The sequence below is a fragment of the Suricata suricatta genome, chromosome 5 (genome assembly GCF_006229205.1).
Source record: "Suricata suricatta isolate VVHF042 chromosome 5, meerkat_22Aug2017_6uvM2_HiC, whole genome shotgun sequence".
Lineage (NCBI taxonomy): Eukaryota > Metazoa > Chordata > Mammalia > Carnivora > Herpestidae > Suricata > Suricata suricatta.
In genome coordinates, this window is record NC_043704.1 from 117,669,232 (window position 1) to 117,687,787 (window position 18,556).

Below are 18,556 nucleotides of genomic sequence, written 5' to 3' on the forward strand. Positions count from 1 at the left end.
CCCTTCGTAGGAAAGTGGATGGACCTTGAGGGTGTCATGCTGAGTGAAGTAAGCCAGGCAGAGAAGGACAGATACCATATGTTTGCACTCACAGGTCTAGCAGGAAAACAAGAGAGACCTAATGGAGAACCAGGGGGAACGGAGGAGAGAGAGAGAGTTGGGGAGAGAGAGGGATGCAAAACTTGAGAGACTATTGAATGCTGAGAATGAACTGAGGGTTGAGGGGGAGGGGGAGGGGGAAAAGAGGTGGTGGTGATGGTGGAGGGCACTTAAGGGGAAGAGCACTGGGTGTCGTATGGAAAACAATTTGACAATAAAATATTATGGAGGAAAAAAAAAGTAGATGGCATAGAAAAATCTCTAGGACATTTTAAATTACAAAATAATATATCTGGGGGCACCTGTATTGCTCAATTGGTTGAGGTTCCAGCTGCAGCTCAGGTCATGATCTCATGTTCATGGGTTTGATCCCTGCATGGGGCTCTGTGATGACACGTCAGAGCCTGGAGCCTGCTTTGGATTCTGTGTCTCCCTCTCTCTCTCTGCCACTCCCTCATTTGCCTGCCTCTCTCTCTCTTTCTCAAAAAATAAACATTAAAAAATCAAAATAATGTCTCTGAAAAACACATATTGTATACTAGCATTTATGCAAAGAATAACATTTGTATATAAATGCATATAAGGGAATGTCTTTTGCATTTTACTTTATATTCTTTTGCATTGCCTTAATCTTTAATGCAGAGAGTATATTTTTGTTTTACTTTCATAATAACAATAATTTAAGTAATAAATGCCTTTTTAATAGAAATAAAAGTATCTCCTCTGCTTACCTAATAGAGATTTTAAGTTGTGTTTACCACTAGATATCTGAGTACCTACAACTGGCATAATAGTTGGCCTTCTATTATTAGTAGGTCTCTGTCTAATGAATGAATGAATGAATATGTATGCTGTGAGGATCCAAAGGGAGGATGCTCATAAAAGACATATATAATCACAGGTAGTTGTGTCACAGCAAAATCTGAATTTAAATTATAAGAGTAAACCTTAAATTATGAGACAAACCTTAGTGTGTGCTTCTGATGCAGAGCAATTGATTGAAAATCAAAATCCTTGTCCAACCAACCAGCCACTTGACTGATCATTTAGAGACTTGATTGACTGTTTCAGAACAGAATAGGCCCAGCCAGGGCCTAATACTGAGAGTTGTGTCCAGGTTTGTGGAACAGTTGCACCAGCTTCCCAACTCATGGGGACAATTTATCAAACCACCTAAATATAAGATGTATTACCCAATGTTTGGACTTCCAAAAATAAAAATGAAATTTTCTTCTACCTTCAAACCAGCCCCCCATTATTCCATTTAGATTTTTTATTTGAAGTTCCAAATTCCAAACAAATAATAATTTTTAAGTAGATTTATGTACCATGTACTTGACTCAAGAAAACATATTTTCAAAATCACAAGTTATTGCTGGAGGCTGAGAGGTGGGGGAGACCTAACTACTTTGGGGGCAGGGCAGGTCATGTAAATTTGTGATAGGCCAGGATATAAGAAAACAAGAAATGAAGGGACCATTGGCTAAGAGGAGGGTGCAAGCCATCCAAACATACTTTTGGTTCAATTTTAATTTTACTTATTTATTTTTTTAATAGTTTATTGTCAAATTGGTTTCCATATAACACCCAATGCTCCTCCCCACAAGTGCCCTCCTCCATTACCACCACCTCCTTTCCCTCTCCCCCTCCCCCTTCAATCCTTGGTCCGTTTTCAGTATTCAATAGTCTCTCAGGTTTTGCTTCCCTCTCTCTCCCCAACCCTCTTTCCCACTTCCCCTCTCCATGGTCCTCCATTAGGTAAATCTACAGAGTCAATTTTAATTTTAAACAGTGTGATTGCCAAGCATAACTGAAGGTGGTTGGCTTGAGACCCCAAGTTTGATTGCCATAAACCAACTATTCCATTAGAATATTCCATTACAACCCCCATCTGAGGCCACCCTCATTTCCATGTTTACTCTTTTGTACTTCTTGTTTTATCAGTCAGGACTTCTTCTTCTATCTCCAGATGGTAATCATTTTGCAAAATGGAAATCATATCCTACCCCTCCAATAATCACTCTCAGGAATCTTCCAACCATAGATTCCCTTCCTGGAACCCCAGGTAAAGCTTTATTTGGAACCATGGACTCTAATAAGAGAGAGGCAGGCATTAAGGCTTAATCAGGGGCACCTGGGTGGCTCAATCCGTTAAGCCTCTGATTCTTGGTTTCAGCTTAGGTCATGATCTCATGGTTTCGTGAGATGGAGCCCTGCATCAGGCTCCACACTGGTAGTATGGAGCTTGTTTGGGATTCTCTGTCTCCCACTTGCTCTGCCCATCCCCAACCATGCTGTCTCTGTCTCTCTCAAAATAAATAAATACACTTAAAAAAATTAAAGATCAGTCAATCCAGTAGCAGATAGAGCTAACTGCCTTCCAACATGACCAGCAGGAAATCAATCCACCCAGATGCTGTGATCTGTTGGGAAAGCAGGACATCTTTGAGGAGCAGTGAGTTCTTCCTTCTACTTGTCTCTTACCTGATTCCCTGTATCTTTAAGCCCATGGTCCTGGTCTAATCTCTAGAAATCATACAGTAACCAGCAGACTGGTTTTGTTGGGCTTCTCCAGTGTTGACTGGCAAGGGTTTGTTGTTGGTTTTTTAAGAAAAATCTGAATTTATTGCCCACATTTAAAAATCAAGAGAGGTAACAGAAAAACTCAGACCTCTGGTTTCTTTTTTAAAAAGCCGTAAGATGTGCTAATATTGGGAGAACATAGATAACATCTCCCAGGCAACAGTTAGCTAGCATTAAGAAATGGCTGCTCCTCCCCTTTAAAGCGGCCGTGACACTACTAGTTAGTCATAGTTCCCACCACTCCACGGTGCCTCAAAACTGGCCCAGGAATCCAGGAATCACTGGTCATGGGTTACTGAATTTGCACTGTAGCCATTTGTAGGAGAATTAAGAGGAAAGGCATTATTTCTTACACTTACGTCTCTATCAGAGGAGGAAAAGTAGAAGAGTAAGGCTGTTCTCACTCACAATGCCTGCCCAACCTCTGTGGAAATTTGAATTTGTCACCCTTAGTAATGAAAAAGATCACTCTTCATTTATATGTTAAAAAAAATAAAGCCATTTATACATCAGAAAAAATGAAACTATCAGAAGGAATTTGTTTTCTCCTCTGGAAATCCCTACTTCTATTCTGTATAAGACCTAGTTCTGATTCCTTTCATCATCCTAGGTTCTCTTCTGTGAATGAGTTTACTTTTATGTTTTCAAAAGTACATTAGAATTTTTGACCCAAATGCGGGGATTATTTTTATTCCCTACCAAATTTTGTTAGGATTTATGCAAGGCACTTGGCCTCTCATCAGAAACTTGGGACTAATATAGATAATTTAGAGGTAAGCAAAATTAAATAATTGGATATTGATATAAGTAACAATGAAAGTCAGTACTTCTAAGAGCTTAGCAAAGAGGTTTACTTATGAGCTTATTCAGTTTATGTAAGATTTAATAGATGGAGGCAGAGATGGGAGGAAAGAAAGAGACCACGTTATGGAGCCAAGAAAGCCTTTATTGGGGTCTGCGATTCTCGGGCAAGGTCCCATGGCCCAGGGAGTGGGGAGTTGGGGAAGTCGTGCCTGATGGGGGGGGGGGTTATGGGGGGGGGTTCTGGGTTTGACCTCGGGAGGGCAGATTATCAAATAAGGGCATTTCAGGGGCGTGGCGGGATGGAATAGGTTGTCTCACTGTCAGGGTGATGGGAAGCTGGAGCTTCATGATTGGCTGTTTTCAAATGGGGCAGGGCATCCCAAGTCTGCAGGTGAGGGGCGGGGGTCGTCTGTGCACATGTTCTCCTCCAGCCCCCAGAGAAATGGCCACTCGGTCGCCACCTTAAGGTGACTCTTAAGTTTAATATTTTTATTAATGACTGAGATCTAGGGACAGATTGCAGGCTTGTCAGATTTGCAATTGATATGAAGCAGAGAAGTATAACAAACTCACTGGATAAAATATTCAGATTCCAGAAGCTAGCAACAGGCTGTAGAAATAGACTACCACATGTAGCTAAGGTTAGTTTGACACCACTAGACTCTGAATTATTAATTATCATATCATAATCGTCTTATCAGATTTTGTTTTGTGCTATTAACTTAGAATAACCCTAGGTAAGAGCATTTCCAAAGAAATATACTGAAAGCAAAGTCTGTATTCAGAAAATACATTGGAATGTGAGTTTGTTTTTATATTTTGTCCAAATGAGCAAATTAAAAATTGAGCTGTAAATCAGAATTTTATTGTTTCCTCTAAGATTTGCATATAATGAACTCAACTCGTGACCTGAAAGCTCATCTCAAATCATTTTTCCCCCATGAGCTGTGTTATAATTAATACAATGAATTTTATCTGAAAAATTTCATGGTAATTATCAAGATAGAAAGAATTTATATTAACTTCTGTAATAAGATGAATGGCTCTGTGGTCTTATCCATAAGAATCACTACTTTTCCCTAAATAAACTGATGTTCAGAGCAAAAAGACAGTTCACTGGAGAATAAGGTATTTGTGATTATCCAGGACCTTTATGAAGATGGCTACATTTCTAGAATTTATCCTTTTGTTGTTGTTCCGTTCTCACATCCAAAGCATCTCTGCTATTCTTCAGGAACACTGGATCAATTAAGCGGTTGTTTTGTATTGTTGTTTTGTGCATTTAGCCTTTTCTCCCCACTTGAGTTGATTGGTTTAGGGAGTTATTTAAATGAGTCTGAAATCTCCCTCAAGAGTTTTAGCTCTCATTGACTGTGAGGCATCTTATTGATGAGTAACCCAAAGACAGTTATTATAAAGGATAACAAAAGTTGTCTATCAATTTCTTTTTTTTCCTCCTGGCCAAGTTGAAAGTAAAAGCTTGTTTGAGTTGTTTTGTTTTTTCATGGAATTACATATTAACAGCTAAGGGGATAAGAATGGCATAGTTGAATTATCCTTCCTCCCCTTGCTAAATATGATTTCTCTGTTGCTGTGCCCTGTCATCCTCAACTGGCTCTTCAGACTTACAGGTCTATGAAGGTAGAGAATGCTTTTTTTCTACTTGCCATTGTATCCTCAGTGCCTGGTACCAGTGAATATTTGTTGAATGAATGAACATCTTAGGGCCTTTGCACATGTTATTATTTTTTGTCTGGAATTCTTTACCCCCACCTCCACCTGCAACAACATCCTAGTATGCCTTCTTCCTTTCCTGGCTAGCTCCCTTTTATCTGGCCAGTCTCACCTTAAACAGTATCTGAACTGAGCTTTGCCTGACTATCCCATTTAATGTATCTCTCACCTTTCCCTCATAACACACACACACACACACACACACACACACACACACACACAGTTATCTTCTATACTGGTGTACTGGTAAGGTAGCCAGATTGAGCAAATAAAAATGTAGAATACCTAGTTAAATTTGAGCTTTAGATCAATAAAAATATTTAACTTAAAAGAATATTTAGGTTTAATACTGGCAATTCTTAATACTGTACCCCCACTTATCATGCTTTGCAATTACATATTCACTTGTTTACTCATTCATTATCTATTATCTTTTAGTATTATGTAAACTCCATAGGGACAAGGACCATATATGTTTTCCTCATCAACATGTTGTCATCACTCAGCACAGTTCCTTGCACTAGCAGATGCTAAATATATATGTGTATTTATTGAGGAATTTCGAGACCAGATGAGCTACCATGCTTGATTAATGATTGTCCAGTAACTGATTGCAGTCAGTTACATGTAAAGAATATTACCTTTTTCTTTGATGATATCAACAAAAAGGTGACCTCTTTACATGCAGATGATCCAGAGGAAAACAGAAATAGTCATGAATATACTCAAAAAAGATTCAGTTAGTAGAACATTTATAGTGAATCTCCTGTGCTGAAGATATTTGTGTCTGTTTTAATCTTTTTGGCAAAAGAAATATATTTAACTGAGCTTTATTTATTTATATTTATTTATTGCACAAGAAGAAATTTTAAATATCATAACCTTGGGGAAAATAAAATAGTTTGACTATGACATTTCAAAAACATATTTTAACATACTCTTTGGGTCTGATTAATGCCATCTGTAAAATTAGTGTTGACTAAATGCCTCCTATTTTATGTAGTGTAACTGATACCACCTAAGTATAGTTCAGAAAATAATTTCACAGTTCAGGAAATGATTGGCCTAACAGAAATAATCAATTTAAGTGACTCAAATAGTTCTCTACAGTCCATCTCACTGACAATGAGTATTAAAGAGTGAATTATTATTGTATTCTCTCTATCCTTTTATCCTTCCAACCTTCCATCGCCATCCATCTTGTTAGGGAAATATCTTCTGCTTCTAGTTTCTGACATTCTGAATAAGAGCATGCTACTTCTAAGATATCACAGTGAGAAAAAAGTGTTTTTGTCAGAAAGTAGTGTGTAGAAGTGATTAACATATATTAAGGAGCCCGAGGGTAGAATACAGACTACATTAAATAAAATAAATAAAATATATTAAATACAGGTACATTAAATAAATAATGGCCTGCTTTCCTGACAGCTCAGTTTAACTGGAGGAGTAAATGTTCTTTACCTGAGCTTGCACATTACCACTTTCTGCCAGTTTCTTTTTAAATTTGAATATCTATTGAGTGTTTACTATGTTAAGTACTAAAGTGATTTACATACACAATTATATTCAATCCTATCAACAATGCTATTTAATAGACAATTCTTTTCCCCATTTGACAGATGAGAAAACTAATGCTCAGAGAGATATGCTTGCTCATGACTCCTCAGCTAGAAAGTGGCAGAACTTAGTAAAAGAGCCACTGCTCAGATATTTGGAGTGAGATTAATAGAATAAATGTCAAAAGAAAGAGGTCCTATAAGAGAAAGATCCTCATGCAAATGAATCAGAGGACTTCCAGATTCTAGACCCAGGAGCCACTGGGAAGAAAGGTTGCCTCAGCCTCACTGCTGTACCAAAGCACAGTTATGACAAGGGGTTCATGGGGAAGGGCATAAGGTGACCCAAAGACTGCCTGGGTCGAAGCCCCACTACTGCCACTTCCTAATGATCCTGGACAAATTACTTGACTTATTTGACCTGCATTGCTGTCATCAACAAAATATTGATGCAACTGTTGCAAAAACTTAATAAGATGAGCTCCTTGTTAACAGTAAAACACCATGAAAATGCTGTTTATTAATTGGCTTCTTCTGTTAATGGGACCAGAGGTAGCTGAGATACTGGGAAAGAAAAGATCATTCTTAGAAGTGCTTCACCTCAGTTCTTCCGCAAGCCTCTGGCCATGAGGGTAGCCCCTGAAGTCAGCTGGAGGGTAGTAGAGATTAAGGAGAACTAGTTTATCCTCTTCCCAAAAGCTATTGTCCTGGTAAAATAAGGATTTGTATGCCTTTCTTCAGGATTGACACACCATGACACCGCAGGATGAATTTTTATCTGGGGCAATGCAAAATATTGTACACATGCATTACACTAAATAAAAGGTTCTATAAAGATTTAATATTTTAATGTTGTACATGGAAAATGTGTGTGCATTATGTATAAAATGCAAATTTTTGCTAATTTAAAAATCCTGTTTTCGTCAGACCAAGCATAATGGTTCTGATTTGCTTCAAGTAAGCTTCCTTTCCAAATATTGGTTACTATTTGGAAATGTGTTTTCTTTATTTTTTCTTCATACACAATCAAAATTACTCTCCTTAGAGCATTTATCACAAGTTCTCTCAAATGCTAGTATTGTCTGGAACTTTACTTCAGAAACCATAATCCTTACAGTGACAAGATTTTCTAGGTTTCCCTTTTAACCTCCTTACTTTACCTTTTGTCTTCCAGTTACTCCTTGAGCATTCTTCAACATCTCTCTATCATATTAATAAAATATAGGGCTTAGAAAATTGCCTCAGCAACTCTGATGAATGAGCTAGATAAAAGTTTGTGAGTTGTTGAGGAAAAATCCTTTTCCTCCCGTAAAGATTGTTTTCATTGTTATGATGGACTTCACTGGGGGAAACTCTCATACTTTTCAAAATGCAGGGTGGTGTGGTATGAATCCCTTTGGTGAGATGCTCCTTGAAAACTGACATTTCTCTTCTCATCAGAGTAATGGCCTAAAACCTCCATGTCTTTCATTCTCCATCTAGAGAACATTAAGTCAGAATCTCTAGGAAATTCTATTTGGCTTTTTTCTGTCAAATGTTTTGAGATTATCTTTCCATTTATAAATAATAGTAGTGTTTCAATTCTTATAGTGATACACCTTACTATTAAATGGAAATAGAGCCTTATTGGAAGGCTCATAAGGGTCTATCCAGAAGAAAAGAAGTGATTCAGGGAGGCTGAGAAGATTGGTATGTCTCCTGTTACAGTGCCATGTTGGTCCTGAGGCAGCCTATCTTCCACCATCAGAAACACTATTGGTTTTGGAGACAGATTTATGAAAGAGTGGGAGAGGCACATGCATTCAGTACTGTCTTTGAATCCCTGTGAGCTTTCTATGTCAATATACTAGACTTTCCAAATTTTGGATGCACATTGGACCCCAAAGCTCTGAACAAAGCTATTTCTCCCTACAATAACCCTGATGTTCTGCCTCTACCTATTATACAAGGCCATGGCCATTGACCTCATGTTTTTTAAAGTCTCATCCAGAGCTTCTCTGCCCCACTTCAAAATTTGTCATTCCTCAAGTTCCCGATGCGTAAGCTGTATTGATACAGATTGATCAGTAGGCCACACTAAGTAGGACCTACACCTTCCTGACTTTAGGACTCTGTTGGAAATATCCAAGGGGGTTCAGGAAATGGTAGGTGCTTTCCCCACACCACTCCAACAAGAACAAATATAGCTAGCTTTTGTCAGTCTAATGTCTGCTACTTGTATCTCAGTACCAGTTGTGTTCTTGGCTGCCATGCAAACATTCCTAATATTCATTTCTTCTTTAACTTCCCTCTGACACTAAGTTAAGTTCTTCTGTCTCTTCCTAGACTTCTTAAAATCCTCTAAACTAGCCTCACTGTCTTGGCGCTCTCTCTCTCTCTCTCTCTCTCTCTCTCTCTCTCTCTCTCTCTCTCCATTTTTCTCCATTTCTCCTGCTTCTATCAGAGTCTTGTTCTTTAAAGCCCAATCTTGTGAGATCACTGGGTTATTCCAAACCCTTCAGTGGTTCCTGGCACTTCAGGCTCAAGTCCAAACTCTACGACAAGGCATTCCTAGATCTTCATTAAATCACTCCTACCTTTATCTCCAGCTTCTTCTGGAATTTGTCAACTTAGATTCCCAAGGACTGGGGACGACAGATGAGCGAGGTAGGCTGGGAGTGAAAGGACATCTGAAAGGAGCTGCTCCCACTCAGCTCTAATTCTTGCCATGCAGAAAAGTAGGTCCAGAATTGTTAACATTTTTCAAGAGAAACAAGGAATCTGGATTTTTATGTGAAATTTCTTAATTTTTAAATGTTGACAGCATTCCATATTTTCTTTTAAATAAACAAAAGGACAATGCACAGGCCAAATAAAACATGGCATTCAGATGAAGCCCATGGGCCATCAGGATATAATCTGCCACTCTGCTTCCATCTACTCTAATCCAAGGTTCTGCAATTTTTTCCCTATAAATCATCAAATGATAAATATTTTAGGTTTTAGAAGCCCATATGGTCTCTGCAGCAACTATTTAACCCTGTCATTGTAGTACAAAAGCAGCCCAAAACACCATGTAAACAAATAAACACATCTGTGTGCCAATAAAACTTTATTTATAAAAAATAGTAGGCTGGATTAAATTGATGGGCTGGCTGTAGTTTGTTGACTACTGCCTAATTAAATGAAGCTATCTCGTATTTCTCAACAGACTCCATGTGATAATAGATTCCATTTTCTTTGTCTGAATGCCATTTCTGCCTTCATCTGCCAGGCTGGCTACTAGGGGCTCCTGAAGACTGAACTCAAGAACACCTATCTGGGAAACTATGCTAGATTATTTCTAAATCCCAACTACATTAGAAGTCTTTTGGGCTCCCATTTTACTTTGAACATTTTTTCTACCATACTTGACTTACTCTGTTGTCTCATTTCTTTGTCTCTCTAACTAGATCATGATCATCTTTTAGGCAAGCTAATATCTAACTTATTGTAGAAAAAAGAGTAATTGAGGGGCATCCGGATGGCTCAGTCAGTTAAGCATCTGACTATTGATAAATTCAGGTCATGATCTCACATTCATAAGATCAAGCCCCACATCAGATTCTGAGCTGAGTGTGGAGCCTACTTGGGATTCTCTTGTTCTCACTCTCCTTTTTTGCCCCTCCCCCACATGTACTTTATCTCTCAAAAATAAACAAACTTCTAAAAAGGTAGTCATTTATATAATAGATAAGTAAACATTAGATATATAATTTAACAATGTCAAACAATGAGATTTATTTTTTAATTCATTTTTAGGAGAAGCTTGCTAGGAAGTGTTACTAAGTGTTCTTAGTGCTGAGCCAGGAGTTAGGAAAACTGAGGTCTTTGCTTAGCTCTGCCAGTGAGCAGAACTTGTCGAAGTCAACTCTAAAACCTTAATGGACCTCAATTATTTATATCTGTAAAGTCAGCATGACATCATGATCCATAAATATCCCTTCTATCTCTTAAATTCTCTAAGAAATTTTCTCAACATTTTTAACCACAATTGAATGAATGTAACAACCCTATGTAATGACATAATCCAATAATAACTTCAGAAATTATTGGGGGACATACAGAACTATTTTTCTCTTCATCCAATTTCCCCAGATTATTCATTTGGGGGGGCACTTTGTTTTTGTTTTTTGTGGGTTGTTCTTTTGTTTTTTGTTTTGTTTTGTTTTTAGAGAGAGAGAGGAAGGAGAGCAGGGGAGGGGCAGAGAAAGAGGGGGAGAGAATCTTAAGCAGCTTCCGTGGCCAGTGCAGAGCCTGACCCAAGGTTTGATCTCATGACCCTGAGATCATGACCTGAGCCACAATCAAGAGTTGGTCACCTAACTGACTGAGCAACCCAGGCCTCCCAAGTTGTGTTGTTTTAAAGTTTTCCATTCTCCTAAATTTCAGTTCTAAGTTTTTGCACTTGTGGAAGTCTCTCAGCTCTTTCATGTTGCCATTTCTAATATGATTTACTTTATAAAACCAGGTAATCAATTACTCTAAATTTCTTAGAAATTGGTAGAGGGTAAGAGTGGATGGAAGCAGAATACTATACTGAAAAGAAAACAAACTTTAGTCAGATAAAGATTCAGTTTCTACTTCTGTCATTCACAATGTACAGGCTTGGGAAGGAAACCTAATAGCCCTGAGCACCTGTTTTCCTTTTCTATACAACGGGGATAATTATACATGCCTCATGCAATTGTTGTAAAGGTTAACAATCATAAATTGTTTACAGCACCTAGTACATAATAAAAACTCAGCAAATGATGCCTACTATATCTTATTATTATTATTGGGTTTGAGTTGTTTCTTATGATAATTTTAATACATGGGCTTAAGCTTTTATAGCTTTTTTTTTCTTTATTTAAAATTCCTGGGCTCATAGCTGTTCTTTGAAAAGCTAACATTGCTATATAGTCAAACAGTATCTGTGGGAACACCAAGTACCCCAACTGACACGTAAAAGGATCCCATAAATGTGGAATCTGAATTGATAGTTCTACCACTCATCACAGGAGTGGAAAGTTTCCAGTGTCCTAACTATGGTTTATATCTTTTTCATTCTAATAAAGAGACAAAAAAACCTTAAATCGCCCTAGATCCCTATTGAATGCCATGTGAGCAAAGACATGATCCAATTATAGCACATTCAGAGAGCAATTTCTCCTCATTTTATTAGGCAATCAGTAAGATGTACTCTATTGTCTGTTGGAGGACTATGAATTAAAGTGCCTGGAATCGGAAGAGAGCTCTGTACAGACTATTTTCTCCCAGGCTGGAAGTATCTCTGCATACACTTTATGGCTCATTAGAAAAGAGAGGCAGCAATGATTGAGAGCAAGAAAGACTGATCAAAGAACTAAATATATAGCTTACCAAACAATGTGTAGCAAGGGTGAGGAAGGAAAATGGGAATAGAAATTGACACAGGCATACCACAAATGAGTAAAGGAACTTGTTTAGAGAGCTAACCAGAAGCAGGACCATGAAATTGAGCCCAGCAAACACTAATCTTAACCCTCAGAGATTGTGTACTCCACATGGCTTGTTGAAGACTCCCATAGGAAACAAAGGAAGAACCCAGACTCATTCAAGCAACTGATTGCTGCTCTAGAGCAGGTGGGCAACTGAAAACACACACACACACACACACACACACACACACACACACACGGACTGTTCAGAACCTGTAAGAAAGGAATTATAAAATTTTAAAAGGGGAGAGATATACTATATTATTGCATAGGAAAGCTCAATACTAAAAATGCTACTACCCATAAATAATTTTAAAATGTAATACAATTATCCAAAATAGTAGGACCACTGTTTTTCTAAAATTGGACAAAATTATTAACATTTCATATGGAAGAATAAGTGAGTTACAATAATGTCTAAAGCAATTCTGAAAAAAAAAGAGAATAATAGAATGATACAATTACTATAATTATTGTAATGTGGCAGCAGTACAGGAATAGACAGGTCAAATGAACAAAATAGAACACCCAGAAATAAACAGCTGTGTGTCAGTGGACACGCATGCACATGTGTTATATGTTTAAAGCAGCATTACAGTTTAGTGAAAAATGAGAAAGGAGGTGAAGTGGGGCCAGTAGACTGGACAGTTATAGAAAGACAAAATAGAAAGTATGTTATAACTCTCCCATCATTACTTATGTGAAAACAAATACCAGATGATATTTTTAAATGTAAAAAATTCATAAGTCACCAAAAAAAATAGGATTACTACTACTACTACTACTTAATACTACCTGGTAGCACTTAATAAATATTTGTGAAAGATTTAGTGGTCATTAGATATGATTAGAAAAAAAAGGTTTGATTACAAAACTTGAGAAGTTTTGATGTATATTCTGAAAACTGGTTGCCAGAGCTTCAAATACATTAAAATTATAGAACATCTCACAAATTCTACATGATTCTGTAGTTAATTTTCTTTTCCATATGGTTGATAACTGCCAGAAAATTAATTATTTGCTATTGATACTTGGAATTCCTTTTCGACACTTCTCAACTCTAAGATGGATTTTGAAAAAAAAAATAAGATGGTTTTTGAGAAGAAAGAAAAAGAAGCCAAATACCTCAGACCCCCTCTGAGTTAGACATTAATCATGTGACTTTCAACCACAGCACAGCATACAGGAGAAAGGTAATTGATCACAGTAAAAGCAGCTTGCCATAAGAAAATGTTTTGTATCTTTTCAGTAGTTCCTGGAGTCAAGGAATCAAACTGAGAAGAGAATACAAGCAGTATATTATTGGTAGACTATTGCAATCAGCACAGCTGTTTCCAAATTGTTTGTCACATATTTCAGCCCCCGCTGTTTTCTTTCTGTTTTGGTTTTTTTCTACATTAGGGGAAAAATCCCTATTGCTCTGATTTAGCTTTCTTAAGGTGCTTCAGGTTTCTAAGGCAGTTCTTTAAGTAAGTTGGTGTTGAGGTAATTCCTTTCATTTATGTGTATTATGCAAATTGGAATAACAGTACTCCCCTCTATGTGGCAGGCTGAACATTTCAGTGAGAGGTGTCATAGAGTTTGCCCTCAGGGATGCATGAAAAAATAACTTGGTGCAAATCAGCTGGGAATTTCCGTGTGTGTCATTTCAAATCAGCTCAGACTGGTTGTAGGTATTTTGATCTGTTTGGCTGTAAACAAAAGGATACTATGAAATGGAGGTTTGATAAATACAGTTCTGTTGGGGAACCTTGAAATCGCTTCAAAGAAACAATTATTTACCTCTATTTCAATTGGGCATCCATGTTTGCAGTCTGGCATCCTAACTTGGATTCCCCTTGCAAACCTGCCAGAGCACAAGGGCACCACCCTGAAGGTTGGTGTGACTGGAAGCCAAGCCAACTCCTTGCTTAGTCTCAAAAAATTATCCCATGAATGAGAGGGATTGTCTGAAGGCAACAGGATCACGAAGGGTTTGGTTCTACTTTGAAGATGATATCCCATATAAATGGGCTGCATGTGTACAATTTCATGTGAGTTCAGGATTTGAGACTCTGAAACAGGCTGAAACTGCAAAATTTAACTGTTGTTCTGTCATGCTTAGTGATATCTCCTTCTCTGCAAGCTTGATGCTACCAATGACAGTCACTATCTGCATGGAGACAAGGTCAGTGCAATTCTGAAGTGACCCACCCCATGTGGGGCAAGCTGGGATGCTGTCTTGGAGAAGGGCCAGCACTCACTATCTTTTGGATGCTTCTAACATTAATGATTGACCCAAACTTTCAACTTAAAAGTATCCCATTCTTTGATCTCTAATTGCTTCACATTGACCTCTACAAAATCACTGTCCTTGACCTCTTGACTTTCCATCCAAGATCCATTCTAAGTTAACCTGCTGTGTAATTTTTCACTCATGCTCTTAGGCCCTAGAATACTTCTTAGTCACCTTACAGAAAAGGATCTAATGTAAAACAACTGTGGAGACCAATTGGCTGCAAAGTGATCCCTCAAAAAATTTTTCATAAATGAATATTCCATTCTGGGTTTAGTTTTTCATGTATCATTTTGATTTTTAAAGTGCCACAGATCAGGTTTATACTGCTTTGTTTTCTTCTCTGAGTATCTTTTTGCGTTTTTGCTGATTCCTCCACCCACTCACATCTCTGTCTCCAGAATACGAGGGAAACTAAATGTTCAAAAATGTATTCATTTGAAAAAAAAACCTAAATGATCAACATTTGGGGCTATGCCTGCTATAATTGTTTGGAAAGGTTTTTAGTGGATTGAGAGTAAAGAAAAACATCTGAACAGCCAAGTCTGAAAAATTTTAGTATTTGGCTTTTTTTGTGTTTTTATTGTTCTCTCATCTTTAACTGAAATTGATTTAGGTACTTTAGAAAAAAGTAACAAATTGTAGGCAAGCAAAAAAAAAGTACATTAGAACCCCTACCATAACCCAACCTAGTTAAAGACAATCATCATTATATATATATACCATCTCTTTGCTCATATGTATACATAACATATACATATGTACAGGCATACCCCAGAGATATTGTGTATTTGGTTCCAGACTGCTGCAATAAAGTGAATATTGCAATAGAGTGAATATTACAATAAAGTAAATCAAGTACATTTTTTTGGTTTCCCAGTGTATATAAGAGTTATGTTTATTTATAGTAAACAGTAGCCTATTAAGTGTACAATAGCATTTTGTGTAGCATAATGTACCTATCTTAATTTTTTAAAATACTATGTTCTTAAAAAATGCTGACCATCAAATGAGCTTTCAAGAAGTCCAATGTTTTTGCTGGTGGGGGTGTCATGCCTCAATGTTGATGGCTGATGACTGATCAGGATGGTGGTTGCTTGATGGTTGGGTGGCTGTGGCAATTTCTTAAGACAACAATGAAGTTTGCTGCAGCAATTGACTCTTCCTTTCACTAACGATTTCTCTCTAGCACATGGTGTAATGCTGCTTGAGAGCTTTTTACCCACTGTAGAACTTGTTTCAAAACTGGAGTCAATGCTTTCAAACCCTGTGCTACTTAATCAAGCAAGTTTATGTTATACTTTACATCCTTTGTTGTCATTTCAACAATTGTCACGGCATCTTCACCAGGAGTAGATTTCATCTCAATAAACTGCTTCTTCGTTCATCCATAGAAACAATTCCTCATTCATTAAACTTTTATCATGAAATTGTAGCAGTTCGGTCACACCTTCAGGTTTCACTTCTAATTCTTGTTCTCTTGCTATTTCTACATCTGTATTTATCTCCTCCACTGAAGAAGTCTTGAACACCTCAGTTATCAATGAAGGTTGAAATCAACGCTTCCAAATTTCTGTTAGTGTTGTATTTTGACCTCTTCCTATGAATATGAATATTCTTAATGGCATCTATAATGATGAATCTTTGACATACCTGGGTGGCTCAGTCAGTTAAGTGTCTGACTTCAGCTCAGGTCATGATCTCATGGTTTGTGGGCTCAAGCCCCATGTTGAGCTCTGTGCTGACCACTCAGTGCCTGGAGCCTTCTTCAGAGTCTGTGTCTTCCTCTCTCTCTCTGTAACCTTCCCCACTCACACACTGTCTCTCTCTCTCTCAAAATTAAATAAATGTAAAAAAAAATTGATAGAATGATGAATCCTTTTCAGAAAGTTTTCAACTTACTTTGCCCATATCCATCAGAGGAATCACACCATCTGTGGCAGCTATAATCTTATGAGATGTATTTCTTAAATAATAAGACTCAAAAGTTCAAATTACTCCTTGATCTATGGGCTACAAAATGGATGTTGTGTTAGCAGTCATTAAAATAATATTAATCTTGTTTTACATCTCCATCAGAGCTCTCGGGTGACCAGGTGCATTGCCAATGAGCAGTAATATTTTGAAAGGAATCTCTTTTCTGAGCAAGAGGTCTCGACAATGAACTTAGAATATTCAACAAGCCATGTTGTAAACAAATGTGTTGTTATCCGGCTTTGTTGCTGCATTTATAAAGCATAGGCAGAGTAGATTTAGCATCATTCTTAAGAACTCTAAGATTTTTTTAATGCAAGTGAATATTAGGGTCAAGTTAAAATTACCACTGCATTAACCCTTGACAAGAAGGTCAGCCTGTCTTTTGAAGCTTTGAGACCAAGCATTGACTTTTTTTCTCTGGCTATGAAAGCCCTAGATGGCATCTTCCAATTAAGGCTGTTTTGTCTACACTGAAAAATCTGCTGTTTGATGTAGCCACCTTTGTTATTTATCTAGTTCCTCTGCATAGTTTGCTGAAGCTACTACATCATCATTTGTTGCTTCACTTTATACGTCTATGTGATGGACATGGCTTCTTTCCTCAAACCTCAATAACCACCTCTGCTGGCTTCAAACTTTTCTTTTGAAAATAGCATCCTCACTTCTCTCAGTCCTCATAGAATTAAGGAGAGTTAGGCCCTTGCTCTGGATTAAGGGATTGTTGTGGCTGGTTTGATCTTCTCTCCAGACCACTCAAACTTTCTCCATGTCAGCAATGAGACTGTTTTGTTTTCTTATCATTCATGTGTTCACAGGAGTAGTACTTTTAATTTCCTTCAAGAACTTTCCCTTTACATTCACAACTTGGCTAACTGTTTGGTGCAAGAGGCATACCTTTCAGCCTATCTCAGCTTTCACCATGCCTTCCTCACTAAGAGTAATCGTCTCTAGCTTTTGATTTAAAGTGAGAGACATGCAACTCTTCCTTTCACATGAACACTTAGGGGCCATCGCAGGGTTATTAATTGTCCCAATTCCAATATTTTTGTGTTTCTAAGAATAGAGAGGCCCAGGGATAGGGTAAGAAACACAGGGGAGGCTAGTTGGTGAAGCAGTCAGAACACACACATTATTTATCAATTAATGTCTCCATCTTATATGGGCGTGGCTTGTGGTGCTCCCAAATAATTACAATCATAATGTCAAAGACCACCGATTATGGATCACCATAACAAATATAATAATGTTTAAAAAGTCTGAATAATTGGAAGAATTACCAAAATGTGACACAGAGTAAGCAAATGCTATTGGAGAAATGGTGCCAATAGACTTGCTGTGCACAGCACTTTGTAAAAAAGGCAATATCTACAAAGCATAATAAAGTAAAACAATACAAAAAGTATGCTTATACCATATCTAGAAATTGTATCATACCACATGAAGTGTTTGAGAACATTTAACCCATCATTTATTGTTGGGTATTAGTTTTATTTTACTGTGTGTATGTACATTGGCAATTTTTTGCTATTGCAAACAGGTGCAAAAGTAATTAGTGAAAATAGAAATTGAAACCTAACAGAGGACAATAGGGAGAGGAAGGGGGAAAGAGAGCTGGGGAAAGAGAACACAAATCATGAGAGACTATTGAATACTGAAAATGAACCATAGGTTGAAGGGGGAGGGGGAGAGAGGGAAGGGGGTGATGGTCATGGTGGGGGGCACTTGTGAGGGAGAAGCACTGGGTGCATTATGGAAACCAATTTGAAAATAAATTATTTTTTTAATGTTTTATTTATTTTTGATACAGAGAGAGACAGAGCATGAGAGGGGGAGGGGCAGAGAGAGAAGGAGACACAGAACTTGAAGCAGGCTCCAGGCTCTGAGCTAGCTGTCAGCACAGAGCCTGATGCGGGGCTCGAACCCACGGATGTGAGAGCTGACCGGAGCCGAAGTCGGAGGCTCAACCGACTGAGCCACCCAAGTGGCTCTGTGTCAGGCTCTGTGCTGACCGCTAGCTCAGAGCCTGGAGCCTGCTTCCAGTTCTGTGT

At 37.8% G+C, this 18,556-nt stretch overlaps 1 protein-coding gene and 1 long non-coding RNA gene across 2 annotated transcripts in view; one reads left to right on the plus strand and one right to left on the minus strand.

The window, feature by feature from the left end:
- SLC9A9 (solute carrier family 9 member A9) overlaps positions 1-18,556 on the plus strand; it is a 534,926-nt gene that overhangs the window by 191,248 nt on the left and 325,122 nt on the right. The window lies entirely within an intron of this gene.
- Positions 1-18,556, minus strand: part of LOC115292171 — a 55,730-nt gene that overhangs the window by 27,805 nt on the left and 9,369 nt on the right. The gene's annotated exons all lie outside the window — the stretch shown is intronic.